The following is a 14,185-nucleotide window of genomic DNA, read 5'->3' as shown; positions in this document are numbered from 1 at the left end:
TAGGATATCCCAAGCTCTTATGTTGGTGAGCGCTGCCATTTTTGCCTCTGTTAGCCTTTGTTAGCCTCTATTAGCTCATGTTAGTTGGTGTTAGTCACGTTTTCTTTGAAAAGGATAACACTGTTATACTCAAACACTACGTAAATAAACTCTCACACGATGTAAAGATTTAATCAAACTGTTTGGGTAAAAGTGTGATTTTTAGGACATTCGGGCCTAACATTAGCTAGCATAATGTTAGCTTATAACCAGCTGTTGTTTAGCTAGCTCAGTAGCTGTCTGGAAATGGAAGGGTTGCACCGCCTTTCTCTACCATGTATTTTTAATGGATTAATTCTAAGTTTGTGAGACTGCATCAGTTTGTTGGAATACATAATTACACATTTATCAATGCATATTTATGGGTACAATATTCTTTTTTCCTATTAAATAACCTAAAAAAGAACTGACAGTACCTTTAGCATGCAAAAATTCAGTATAGTTTCACATTTGGCCCCAGTGATGTGCAGGATGTACCTTGCTTTTTGGTGAATGTTAACTCGGAAAGGCTCCAGCTCCACTCCAAGCCTAAGTTTAAAAAACACACTTATGAAAAAGGATGGATGGATCTTTATAAACTCTATCTCAAAACTCCTTCAGCTTGCCTGCATTTATGTTTAAGTGAGAGGAAATGCTGTAGCTCATCTGCAGGCATTAAAGTTCTATAATGAGTCTATTAAGAGACGATAGGTACATTATAGACTTGGCAATCAATCCTGGCAGTGTTTTAGAAGACCCTGAGTAGAGTGTAGTGCTCAACATCCCAGTGTACTGGCGTTAGTACCTGGGGAAGGACACTGAGCGCTTCTCTCTCTCAATGCATTTTTTGGAGGGTTAGGAGTTGGCGAAAGGCCTAGGGCACTAGTGCAAGTAGCACTGGCCAATATCCTACTTTGCTGCAGTGCATTACAGTTTGCACTGAAGTATCAGAAGAGCGAGGATGGAGCAGTCACAGAGGGGTCAGTGAGGTTGCAGACATTACTGTTTTACAGTGCTTATCTCCTCCAATAGAAACTATCCCCCAATAGCTCCTCTAATGACTTGGGGCTGATTCTTACCATGAACGTGATGCACACACACAGCCAAAACACACAAACAGATCTTCACTGTAACCCAATCTGTAATTTGATTAGAGGCTGAAGGTAGAAAGCAGCACGGAGGTCATTTTCAAACATCACATGGGATGATGGGAGATAGAGAGAGCCATTGTTGTTTTTTGGTTCTGCTCCGTAACAGAGGTGTCAGGACTGCTGCTAAACATCGAGCTGTTTTCACACATGCAGATGAACTGAACTTTTCTCAACATTACCTGGTGGAACAGCTTTAAAAGAATCCAAATGTCAGAGTAAGTTGCAACTGACATTAAACAAACCTTACCCTAGCAGCTCCCTTACTCCCAATGAAGCCAGTGTGGAAATTAAACAGGTAACTATTCAGAAAATTCAAGGTGGGCAACCTAAGAAAGTGACCAGTAGAGCAGGGCGATATGGCCAAAAATATTTATCACGATATATATTTGAAAATTTGCGATAACGATTCCTTTGTCACGTGGTGTGAGCAGAATCATCTGCAGCTCAACGTGGCAAAGACCAAGGAACTGATCGTGGACTTCAGGAAGACCAGGAAACACTTGACCCCTGTTTCAATCCAGGGGGTCAGTGTTGACATTGTGGAGGACTATAAATACCTTGGAGTACACATTGACAATAAACTGGACTGGGCTAAAAACACCACAGCACTTTACAGGAAGGGCCAGAGTCGTCTCTATTTTTTGAGGCGACTGAGGTCCTTCAACATCTGCCAGAAAATGCTGAGGATTTTCTATGAGTCTGTTGTGGCCAGTGCGATCCTCTATGCTGTTGCATGCTGGGGGAGCAGGCTGAGGGTCGCAGATGCCAACAGACTTAATAAACTGATCCGTAAGGCCAGCAATGTTGTGGGGATGGAGCTGGACTCCCTCAAGGTGGTGTCGGAGAGGCGGATGCTGTCCAAGATAAAGACAATGTTGGATAACACCTCCCACCCACTCCATGACATGTTGGTCAGTCACAGGAGCTCGTTCAGTGAGAGACTGAGATTACCGAAAAGCACCACTGAACGACACAGGAAATCATTCCTGCCTGTGGCCATCTCCCTGTACAACGCATCCACTTAACACACTGTTTGCTGCTACAACTACACATGTTTCTTTTCCAAATATTTATTTATAAGTGACTTATGTATGTATGTATGTATATATATGTATATATTGTACTATTCTTAGTTAGCGTATTGTCTGTCTTGTCTTAATGTTGGTTTAAAATGGAGCACTGTAACAAAAAATAATTTCCCCCAGGGATCAATAAAGTATTCTGATTCTGATTCTGATTCTGATAACCGACGATATAATTGATGCGAGACAAAATACAACTCCACAACATTACTAGCGCAAAAAGACAACCTTCCATTTATTTTCACTTAAACAAGCTGGTTTTTATGTACATTAAAGCTTTATAAAAATGTAACAGTGCAAATGCAAATTCCTTGCTGAAAGTTTAACCAAAAGGCATTTCCACTAGAAATGGGCTGACATATCCTGAGCATAACCATGTATAATATCCACTGAAGTTAAAAAGAGGTGCTTTGCAACATTAAACTGCAGTGTGCAGTACGTATTTTTCGGACCATAAGGTGCACGGGATTATAAGGCACATTAAGCGAAACAAAGCAGTCAGATAAATCAAACTTTATTCAACTCATTCTTCTTGCTTCCTCCACTTCTGTACCATTGATTCATTAATGTTGAATTCTCTGGCAGCTGCTCTATTCCCATGTTGTTGCAGTATATTAATGACTAACCTCGTATTGTGGATGGATTATCTCAGTTGTTCTCCTGACTGAAGTTTGGTCCGTTTACAGCATCCTGCCATGCGATTGCATTTGTTTCTAACCATGAAGAACCTTCACGTTAACTTTTATAAGTGGAAAAGTGTTAGTGTTCGTCCTCCAGCTTCACTGTTTATGTTATGCTAACATAGCTGTGTCGCTAGCGATCACGTAGCACATCATTATATACCAGCTAGCCCAACTTCAGTAACCCTACAAACGTCACTGCTGTTTAGTTTCCTGTCTTCATTTATGTTGGAAGTGATAGCAGAGCTGTACGTTTGATTTTTTTTCAGAAATCTCTCAGTCAGAACATGCAATATCATGCTTAGGTAACTAGCGAAACTAGCGAGCTAACTTCCGCTAGCTTCCTGCTAACTTCTAACTCCGTTAAATGTAATAACTTTTGTTTTCATGGATGCCTGGAAGTTAAACTTTATAGTTACACCTGGTAAAGCAGCAATGCTGATCGTTTTATTAAAGATGAAAGAATTTAGACAGTTTTTAACTCTTAAGTGATGCTGCAGTGTTGTTTGACCTGAAGTATACGGAGTTTAGGACCCAGATTACTCCCAGATTTAAGAGCATCTTAGTCCGACAAATACGACAATAACAACGGCCGCTTGCATGTTCTGCAAAAAAATGTGCTTTGTTGTGTATCTGACGGACAAACACCAAACCAGTTCCACATCACGGAAGTTGCACCATTTTTACAAACCAATTCTGGTTCATCTGTTTCACTCAACAATCGGCCATGTGCGTATGAAAACAAAGGCACTGCGCATGCGCGTTTTACTCCCATTCTATCGCGATATTTCATCCCATACGGTAAAAAAATACATTTTTCCTGGCCAAAATATATTTCAAATATATGGTAAATATATTTTGTATTTGTGATGCTCCAAAAAAATATATTTTTGAAATTGAAAATATATTTCTTTCAAACCAAAATACATTTCAAAACATATTTTAGGGTGAAGAAAATACATTTCCAACCTTACAGTAGAATGTATATCAAAGTATCCTTTATTTAAAATATATTTAGTGCAATAATGATGATAATGATAACAATACTAAAAGTAACATGTTTTATGCACATCTGCAAAAAACAGTTGGATTCAAACAAAACAGAGTCAAAGGTCTATCACGAATTAGGTTGTTTATTCATTTGCTTACAGTATTTCACATTACACAATATCTCACTATAATGTAGCGTTCATTGACTTTGAAATTATCTGTCAGTGATACAGTAAACAAGATACAACAACTGCTATGTACACTTTAGTTTTTGACAATATATACAATTTAGTACTTAAAGGAACACACTCCACTGTTTTGGAAATAGGCTCATTCTCCATCTCCCTCAGAGTTAAAAATGCAGCGTCTTCTTTCTAGATCCGTACGTTAATAGGGCTCTGGAGCGTGATCTTACGGGATGGGGCGTAGCCAGGATTTTTGGTCAAGGCGCCATATTAGCAGGCCAAACAAATGCTTGCTGTGTGGTCGGTTGTAATGTTAGATTGCACTACCGACAAAGGAATAAGCTTGAAAACAGGCTCTCTTTTCATTGTTTCCTCACCTGGAAACATCATGAGGGAGCTTATGTGTTGGATGTTACCAAAAGAAGGCGTCTAGCCTGGATAGCAGCTGCGAGACGAGCTGATATTCAGTTCTCTACCAGCCACAGATATCTGTTGGTGTGCTCCAGTATTTTCATTCAGGTAAGTTCTAAATAAGTTCATATTATTATTTATAGCCTGTTAATTTTATTTTCAATAGCACAAACTTAGAACAAACATGCAGAACTACCTTCTATTTATAGAGTTGCTAATTATTTGGCATTATTGCAACAAACCAGCCTATGAAATGAATGAAACAAATCCTGACTGGGTTCCAACACTACACATGGGGCACTACGAAATCCCTGCTTCAAACTACATGCTACATACCACCATGCCAATCAGATTACTTCTTCCATGTGAGGGTAAAAAGGTGACCTTCCTGGATAAGATGGCAAAGGTTTGCTGCGTTTTGGTGAACATGTGCCCCAGTGTGGTAGTAAAACCAGGGAAAAATGCTCTTGTTAAATACTTTTAAGTCTTGTGCTGTTTATGTAGTGATAAGTTTTCAAAGGTGACAGTAAATTACAGAATGCTAGTAGTGGGTGATATTATACAAATGCTGTCATGATTTTATGTGAACATTTTGTCATTTGTAAACTATACATAACATTTTTTCTACATTGTAACTGATGTGATGTTCGACAAAGTGCTTTTAATTAAAAATAGGCAAACATTTCTTTGTTTTTTTATTCAACTTTTGAACAGTGGTATTTAGTAAGTACATATTCAGTAAATGCAAAGTATTTACATGGCCCCTAAATTAAAACATTATGGGTTATTCAGAACAGAACTATGCTTGGAAAAATATTGTCCCATCAGTTGATCCAACTCCTCCACAGTAGCAGGTGGAACTTTTCTTTTTTGAGGATGGCTTCTTTTACCTGTCACAACGAATGGTCTGTTTATGTTTTGATCAAGAACCTTTTTTTTGGGCAGCTGAAGAGGAGAAGTCTATCTTATGGCCAACCTCTGGCTGTATCTTGGTCATATTACCCAGCAAAACCCAGTATGCAGGTTCATCTGTAACAGTCCTTGTGCCACAGATCCTCACTGTTGCTTCTACATTAAACAGAAGAGCAGTGACATGGCTGCAAGTCTCCACGACTCTAGCCATACAGCTGCAGTGGGCGGCTTCAACCTTCCCTGTGATGCTCACAATGACCTGTGGCTGCAATGCTGCAATTCAGTCTTTAAGAGTGCAGGACCTAAAACACACACAGACAAAGTTCATTTAAAGACAAGAACTTTAATAAGCCAAGTCCGACACAAATGTGTTTTATTTACTTTCAAATCCATTTATCATAAATGTAACAAATAAAGTGTTTTTATGTATCCATCTATAGAACGCTGCATGTTATATTCTAAATCTGCATGTTTCTTTTTAGAAACCTATCAGCAAAAAATGAACCTAAAGTATGTAATGCAAGGATGTAATCACTTTCAAGAGGGAGAAAACATAAAGTTCGACTTTAAGTGACAACTATGGACACCTAATATGACAAGCAGATTCTGCAGGTCATTAATCAATGTATAAAACTAAAACAGAATGTATTTTTAGTGACACAGGACACAAACAAGGAAGCAAGATGTGTAATTAGGATTATTTATAATAAATATGAATTAATTAGGGCAATTTCTTTAACCATAAAGAATAACTAAATCCTTCAGGACAATGTCACATCAATGCACTGAACTCACTATGTTATCCCTCTAACAGAGCCTCTACATGTTCTCACTGTAATTTCCCCCTCACGAATGAATTTTTGCTAGCACTAATTTGAATGCTGGGGGGAATCAAACGCATTTTACTCGCAGTACTCAAGCTGACTTACCTTTGCTTGAATGACGGCGTACTCACAACGTGGAGGCTTAAAAATAGCCAAATCTTGTACCCAGTCCTTGGTGAATTGGATGTGCGCCTCCAGAGATTTATAATTGCGAAATTGGTGCGCCGTGTATGCTCTGACTCCACAGACAAGGTATGAGAGTAGATCATGCTAAGTCAATAGCGGTTTGGTCTTCAGGGTTTCTACTCCACGGCTATATTTCATACGGGTCCACATTTCAACAATCAAGTACCGTCTCTTTGCATCTGGACAGAATCTGTCTCTATACCGTCATTTTCTTTTGAGCTACGTTTCAGAATGGTTCGTAGCAATCTTGTTTTGATTCGTGACCTGCCAAGATGGTGCTGCGCTCCCACAATGCATTGCGACATTACGTCAACTCCAAAGCCCTTTGCGTGCAGGAGTGTATGCGCATGCGCATTGCCACGGTGGTTTAAAAAATAAAGATATAATGAAAAGTAATTAATAAAAATTAAATATTTAAACATTCCCACAAATGTGCAATGAACGTGCAAAAACTCTCTTTAGTAGTTGTTGCTGTTTCTTTCTTTCTTTCTTCTTTTTTTTTTTTTTTTGAAAAATAACGACGTCTCTGAGGCGCGAAATCTGACAGCGAGAGGAACGGCCGGATACAGGAGACGGGAAGAAACAAGCCGATTATGTTCGCGTTAATTAAGTGGTTGGAAGATGTAAAATTCTCAATTCTGCCAACTGAACATATACGAGATTTTAATGAGGATGAATAATTAGCCGGCATGGAGGAAACGGACCTTTATTTCGTGGAGTGGCGACAAGAAGCCAAGGCGGGTGGCCAGTCTAAGAAGCCTCCATCATCAAGCTAGCAGGTGCCTTTTCCCATATAATATTACTTTATTCTCGTGTATTTGGAACGGAAGCGTAGAGCTGCCACCCAGGCAAAAGAGAAATATAAGTATATCACGTTATAACGTGAAAAGTTTATCGTTCTAACAATATACTATCATGTTTGAACAACATGTTTGAACAACATTGTACGAAAAATGTACATAATTATCACGTCCGTACAATATTGTGCGAACGTGACAATTATGTATATTATAATAACGTGATATTATATTATACAAACATGAAAAGCATAATGTTAGAACAATAAACATTTCACGTCATAACGTGATACAGCTCTATTTTTCTTTTGCCTGGGTGGCAGCTCCACGCTTCCATAATTTGGTAATCAAAATATGTAACTTAATTAATTATATTGTGACGTACTTTTGCCTTTTCTTATTATTCTGCCTTCTCAATAACTATCAAAGCCTATTCACATTTAATTTGGCTTTCACAGAAATCCTACCTCTCCTTCTGGCTACAGAGTACTTACCAAGGTTAGAAACAAAGAACAGTTATGCTTTATTAATGTTCGCTAATTACAATGTTCCACATTTCCTTGCTTTTTAAGTCATTTTTAGGCTTTTTAGAGTTTTTGTTTTTTATTTTTTTAGCAGTAATGTTTCTGCCTATTTATTTCAGCCCATGAAATCGAATGCAGATCTTCCTAATGTGAGATTTACATAAATGTAAGTAATTTTGTTTGTCATTGTCATTAATGTTGTTGCTGTTGTTGTTTTTGTGCAGTTTGCAATCATATAAACCTAGCAAGCATCAGTCAGCACAGTGACTAACCTAAACAGATTCTTGCTTTATTCACATATATTATATGTAATTATATATACCTGCACATTGTACCTAGGGTTGCAGCCACTTGGCCCCACCCCATTGTTGTGACAGCCCTGATTGTACTTATACACTGCATCTGAACAGGGAACAGTCTGCCACATTAATGTATTTTTAAGTGACTTGTTTGTAATACATGAATTTGTTTTTTACAGATGTCAAAGTCTCAACCTCATGCTGCCCTCCCCCATCCTCCTAAAGTAAGTATTTGTTGTTGTAGTTTTTTATGCGGTGTCTGTGTCACATGCTAATCATAATTATTGAAATAACTGTTTTCTAACAGATTTTCCAAAACACTAGTTATGTTTGTTGTCATTCAGACCAATACTACTGCTTAGACATTGTTTAGTGGTCATGCATGTTTGACAAGCTCGTTATGATACCAAAACAGTAGGCCTATCACAATAATCGATATATCGACTTAACACACAATACATGTACATGACCTCAATAATTGTTGATGATGTAATTTATCCGCCATTATATTTACAAAAATAAAATATAATGATAACAAAACAATAACATTAAATAACATTGTTTTCTATTTGTTAGAAAATTTACTATTTATTCAAGTTTTTAAGGTATCTAATATTTTGATTCCTAATTTCAATGATCTAAATACTTTAAGAATTAGATGTTGGTTTGTCAATTGAAAGTGTGTAGATCTTGCATTATTATGGTGTTATATTATGATTATACATTCAAAGACATAAAATGGTCTTAAAATGACAATGACATAACTTGTCGCAATTGTTTATGGGGCAATATACCGACCAACAAAAAGTCGCTATCGTAACAGGCCTTCAAAACAGACGGTTTTATGATTGATAAATTCAAAAAATAAATACATTTAATTTCTCTGAGATTCTCTAATATTCAGTTACAGTTCACAACACAGTTACCCGTACATGCAGTATTATACTGTAAATATAAATCTCTGCATTTAGCATCCCACTAGAAGCGTCACAGTTACTGCCTCTTTTTTTTCTTTTTTTTTTTTTTTTTACAAATACCTGTACTATCACTAACACATTTACTGTTTTACTTTTAGCCTGTGGATACAAATGCAGATTTCCTTAATGTAAGTTGTGCATTTTAATTACATCATGTTATTTTTATTATTATTTATTTATTTATTTTATTTTACATTCAAATATTTCAAGCTTCTTGGTTAAAGAAGCTTGATTGCTAGTAGGTAAAGAATAGTTCACCTATAATTCATATTCCCAATTAATTTCTCACCTCTGATTGAATGCCTTTGTTTGTTTTCCTTTTGACTATAACAAAACATTTTTGCTGGATATATATGGTGAATTTATATGCATAGATACAGTCGTAGTGCTTGACACATGCAAACAGCAGTAGATGTACTAAAAAGGAAATAATTACAATCATGATGTTGATTGCTGATGTCAGTATATATATTTTAGAGGAATGTTTTGTTTTTCACCCAAAATGAACTATATTGCTTCAGAAGAGATTTATTACCCTACCGGACTCTTATATATTGTTCTGTTTTTTGTTTGTTTTTGTTATTTTCAGGTTCAATGGTGCGTGTTCTTCTAATGGCCGCCTTCCCACTGGAGGTTTTGATCCACAGCAATTTAAAAGGTAATCAGCTTTGAAAGTCAGTTCAAATGGTTAGCTAATAGTACTTTAAAAAGCCTACAACTCTGTCACCAGTTTCTTTACCAAAAATTACCCATAAAAGTATCGCTCAATAGCATATATTGTAGTTCAAATGTTTAGTTGTACAAATATCAAATTTTTGGAAATCTAAAACTAGTCAAACACTCAAATGTTCATGCTTTTTATAGGAGGACAGAGCAAAACGGACATCGGCGCAGAGTGAAGAACTGCCCTTGATAAGGACACTATGACAGCCATATATAGTAAGTGAAGACTTTCTGTGTATCTAAAATTGCATACAGCACAAGTAACTTACTTTGCAACCATTAAAATAGGTTGTAAAGTAAGTTACCAATACAAATAGGTGATGATGCATTGTAGTGGTTGGTCTCAGACAAAGAAGGTCAACAGATTTATGAATGCTGGAAGGTAAGGAGAGACGACCAAAAGGGGTGTTAGCATTACTGTAATGTGAACTGGATAGACTTCCCATCTAGGAAAAAAAAGAGGTAAAATTATGCGTAAAATATATCTGTATTAATATCTGTATCTATATAAACAGAAATATCTGTTTGCTAAATGAAGCCAGCTAACATAAATCACATTTTTATTTTAACTCTGATAAAAGTAATAGAACTGTGACTTTTGTTTGTTACAGTGGCGGTAAGGAAGGGGTTTCCCAGCGTGTCCAGAAGGGCTTTGAGGATTGCCGTGAAAGCTGGGGGAACTGAGACTGCTGGAAAAGGAAAAGAAATTACATTTTAAGTATGCTGACTTATGTTCATACAATCACACACACATATACACATACACACACATATGTGTGTGTGTGTATATATATATATATATATACACACACACACACATATATGTATATGTGTGTGTGTTTCTTTTAGAATGTTTGAGTATGTAATGAGAATAAACTTATAAAATGAATATTCCTTGCTTGATTGATATGCTATATGTATGTTTTAAACATCAAATAAAGATTTCTTTCAGATGTTACATGTGAATGTGTTTTCTTAGAAATATATGAAGGGTTAAATTTATATTTTTTTGAATGATTTTAAATAAATTTAAATTGTATTTTGAAATATATTTTATTAATATATTTCAAAATATACAAAAAATGGCCAAAAAATATATGTGCTAAAAAACATTTCAAAATACATAAACATATTTCAAAATGTATTTTAAAATACATTTTGAAATACATTTCAAAATATACAAAAAATGGCCAAAAAATATATGTGCTAAAATACATTTTAAATATATAAATATATTTTAAAATGTATTTTAGCACATATATTTTTTGGCCATTTTTTGTATATTTTGAAATATATTTCAAAATGTATTTTAAAATATATTTTTTTACCGTATGGGATTTTCCTATCGTTGCCTAACATTATACCGGTATTACCGTGAACGGTATAATATGGCCCAGCCCTAGTGACCAGACTTGATTCTCCCAACACTGTCTGGAATTTGGGCGTGAAAACGACGGTTCGATGGATATCTCCCGACGATGTGTTTTCATTCATCTTTAACACTCTACATCAAAGGTCTTCTGCAACTTTGCATCCATTTTCAGTGGTAAAAATACGTCTTTTTACTGATTTGAGTTTATACAGGCACATCTATACACGAAGTCTAGAACACAGACAAGACAACAGTGGATTGGAGCTCATGGGGTTTATCACACACTATTGATAAGAAAGTTATCACCAAATATGAGAAACTGTACACCAAATATTGACTTGCAACTCTTTTAAAGGCTAATGTGTTGTCCTGTCCCCGAAGGACAAAATTTTACTTCAATGCATGTGCAACTGAAGACATTTTGGGAGGGTGAGGCATTTTTTGGGTTGCATATAAAAGGTGGAGAGGATCTCTGTTTGAAACACTCGAGGCAAGGAGATCAGGTGCTGCAAAGTCCAAAGTGTGATCTACATCAACATGAAGGCCGTGAGTGTGCTTATACACGCTTCTGTACAGTTTACAGATGAGTATGTGTAAGAGTCACACTATCCAAAACGTAACAGGAGGATGTCTTGGTTGAAAAAAGCATCCTGACAATGTATCAAAAGGCAAAGGAAATCCATTATACCTCAGAGCTCCCTCTGTCTTCATCTATGTATCTGTATCTCTAGCTCCCTGTTAAAAGACGAGGCCTGGAGGGCTGGAGAAAACATACAAAGCTTCAATCCACACGTCTTAGTCAGGTCCTTTGAAATGCTTACAGATGCCTAAGCCGCTCCGCCTGTAGGTAACAAGTGTGACCGAGGGTGTGGTGCATGATTTGCCTACTCCACCTCCGCTACTCTGTATTAAAAAAATAAGCTACTCTAGACTGTTCCATGTGCACTCATAAATAAATATCTGCTTGATTTGACTATGTATAAGCTCATACGACTAGTTCCTGTTAGTTCTATGGTTACACGTTAATGTGTCACTGTTTAAACACAAGAATTTTTTCCCCTTAACTTGACAAGACGGAGTTACTGTCAGAGTACAACACAGTGTGCCAGGAGGTTGAAAGCTGACACCAATGATGACAGCAGTGTGGCGACAGATATTGCTATGGATCAGGGTTCAAATCCCCTCATGATAATAAACACTCAGGCCGCAGAAGTGCCTTGGAGCAAGATCTAAAGCTAAAGAGTGATTTTTATGCATTCTAAATGTCCGATCATTTCAGAAACTGGCTTCATCAATATGTTGAACATTTAAAATAATGTTTCTCGTGCTTAGATTCAGGGAAACTCCTGACTTTTACTCAGAGATATTTGTTATTAATGTTAATGGACAGTACAACAGTGTTTTCAAAAATTTAAAAAATCAGAGAAACTAAAACGTATGTTTGGATGTTCAGATGAGCCAGTCATACGTTCTAGTGGGCTTTAGAAAACATCTATTACTGTAAAACTGTGCCTCAGTAAGTGGGACGATATGGGCAACTATCTGGCTTTGTAAAGTAATTGTTGTCTCCTGCTTTTCTCTGACAGAGCAGACACCCCATAATACATTCAGAAAAAAAGACACCTGAAAACACCTGTAAGAAACAAGTCAAACCTCAGATAATGTTAACATTTTGTTAAAACATGACTTAGACTCATTTCTGGGGAATGTAATTCAATACAACCATGCTAGGAGCCCTAGGCTAATTGCTAGCAAGCTAGGTACAGAAGGGCTTTGAGCTAATGCTAGCATTCTGGCTGGTGCTCTCATAATGAAACTTACATTACTTGGACTTGAGCAGACCCTCGCAGACTTTCAGAAGACACAAAATTCACCGAAACAGATAATTCGCCAAAGTAAAGCGTGAGGAAACTACCACAAAAATGAGCTCAGAGCCAGCTGAAAGCCCGCAGCCTCAGTATGAGCAATAAAAGGATCAAAGATGTAGCTATCAACACACATGCAGGGATTTCATGAAAATGTAACATTTTGAGAAAATCAAATGCTGACAGCAAGTGAGACAAAAAGAGCCAACAATTTGAGAAGCAAGCGTGCATCAACAAGTTTGCACACAGAAATTAATAACTGTCAAGATTACACCTGTCACTGGCTTCTTCCCTGGCTGAAGGGGAAATGACTAAAACTGACACCTCTGTGAACACAATCTGGCATAAAGTCCTTCTGTGGAGTCCAACAACAACACTCACACAGGATCAGTGTTAAAGCCCCAATCAAGGAGGTTTTCTATGAGAGGGTAATTACAGAGAGATATCAGCTTTCAGGAAAGCTGCTGAGAGAAACGTTATCAGCCAACTCTAATGCAAAGGGGATTTCTATTGAAACCTGGTATTTAATCCATCAAACAATATATGGAACAACCTTCTTGATAGTAATTTTCTTTTATTTAGAGTAAGGAGAGCTATGTTGGTCACTTTTTATGAAATCTTCTTGGATAGCATTTCAGCAGAAGGGCACGTTTTTGTTTAGTTTTTAATTAAGCAACGGCCCTTTAATGCCAAACAGATATTGGTCTGTTTGTGCCTATGAACTCAATCCATTTAAGCCGTTTGACATTTCATCCTAATACCCGCATTGTCAGTGCCAATGCCAAGTCTTTGTGACGATCACAGCCAAAGGTACTGCACATAGGGCACTACACAGGTATCAAAAAATGTTCCTTAGCAACGACTAAGATTACACTTCTTGGGAAAAAAAAAAGGAATGGTGAACGGCAGAACAGAGTGGATGGAGTACATTTATGAAATGTTCTTCTTACCTTCTTCCAAGCTTTTTAACCCTCTCGAGGCAGGCGTTGCCGATTTGCAACAGTTAACCCTTGTATGGTGTTCGGGTCTGTGAGATCCGTGTTCAGTTTTTTTCAAAAGAAAAATTAAACAATTAATTATTTTTTCACGTGTAAATGTGTTGTGTCTTTCCACTCACTCCACTTGATTATAACTGATTTATTTATAACATTTTATATAAAAGAAAAACGAGAAGCACATTAATTCATAA

General features: G+C 36.8%; 1 protein-coding gene and 2 long non-coding RNA genes across 15 annotated transcripts in view; 1 reads left to right on the top strand and 2 right to left on the bottom strand.

Moving 5' to 3' along the window:
• celsr1a (cadherin EGF LAG seven-pass G-type receptor 1a) overlaps positions 1 to 14,185 on the bottom strand; it is a 106,544-nt gene that overhangs the window by 79,243 nt on the left and 13,116 nt on the right. The gene's annotated exons all lie outside the window — the stretch shown is intronic.
• Positions 5,200 to 6,812, bottom strand: LOC308399513. Its single transcript, XR_013972190.1, has 2 exons — positions 6,359 to 6,812; positions 5,200 to 5,731 (listed from the first exon to the last, which is right to left on the bottom strand). It is a non-coding gene; the product is annotated as an uncharacterized lncRNA (long non-coding RNA).
• On the top strand, positions 6,962 to 10,523 carry LOC308399512. Its single transcript, XR_013972189.1, has 8 exons — positions 6,962 to 7,218; positions 7,695 to 7,734; positions 7,880 to 7,926; positions 8,239 to 8,283; positions 9,135 to 9,164; positions 9,626 to 9,694; positions 9,901 to 9,975; positions 10,371 to 10,523. It is a non-coding gene; the product is annotated as an uncharacterized lncRNA (long non-coding RNA).

This window comes from Rhamphochromis sp. 'chilingali' (assembly GCF_963969265.1).
Source record: "Rhamphochromis sp. 'chilingali' genome assembly, chromosome: 7".
NCBI lineage: Eukaryota > Metazoa > Chordata > Actinopteri > Cichliformes > Cichlidae > Rhamphochromis > Rhamphochromis sp. 'chilingali'.
This window is presented reverse-complemented; position numbering and strand designations above follow the sequence as displayed.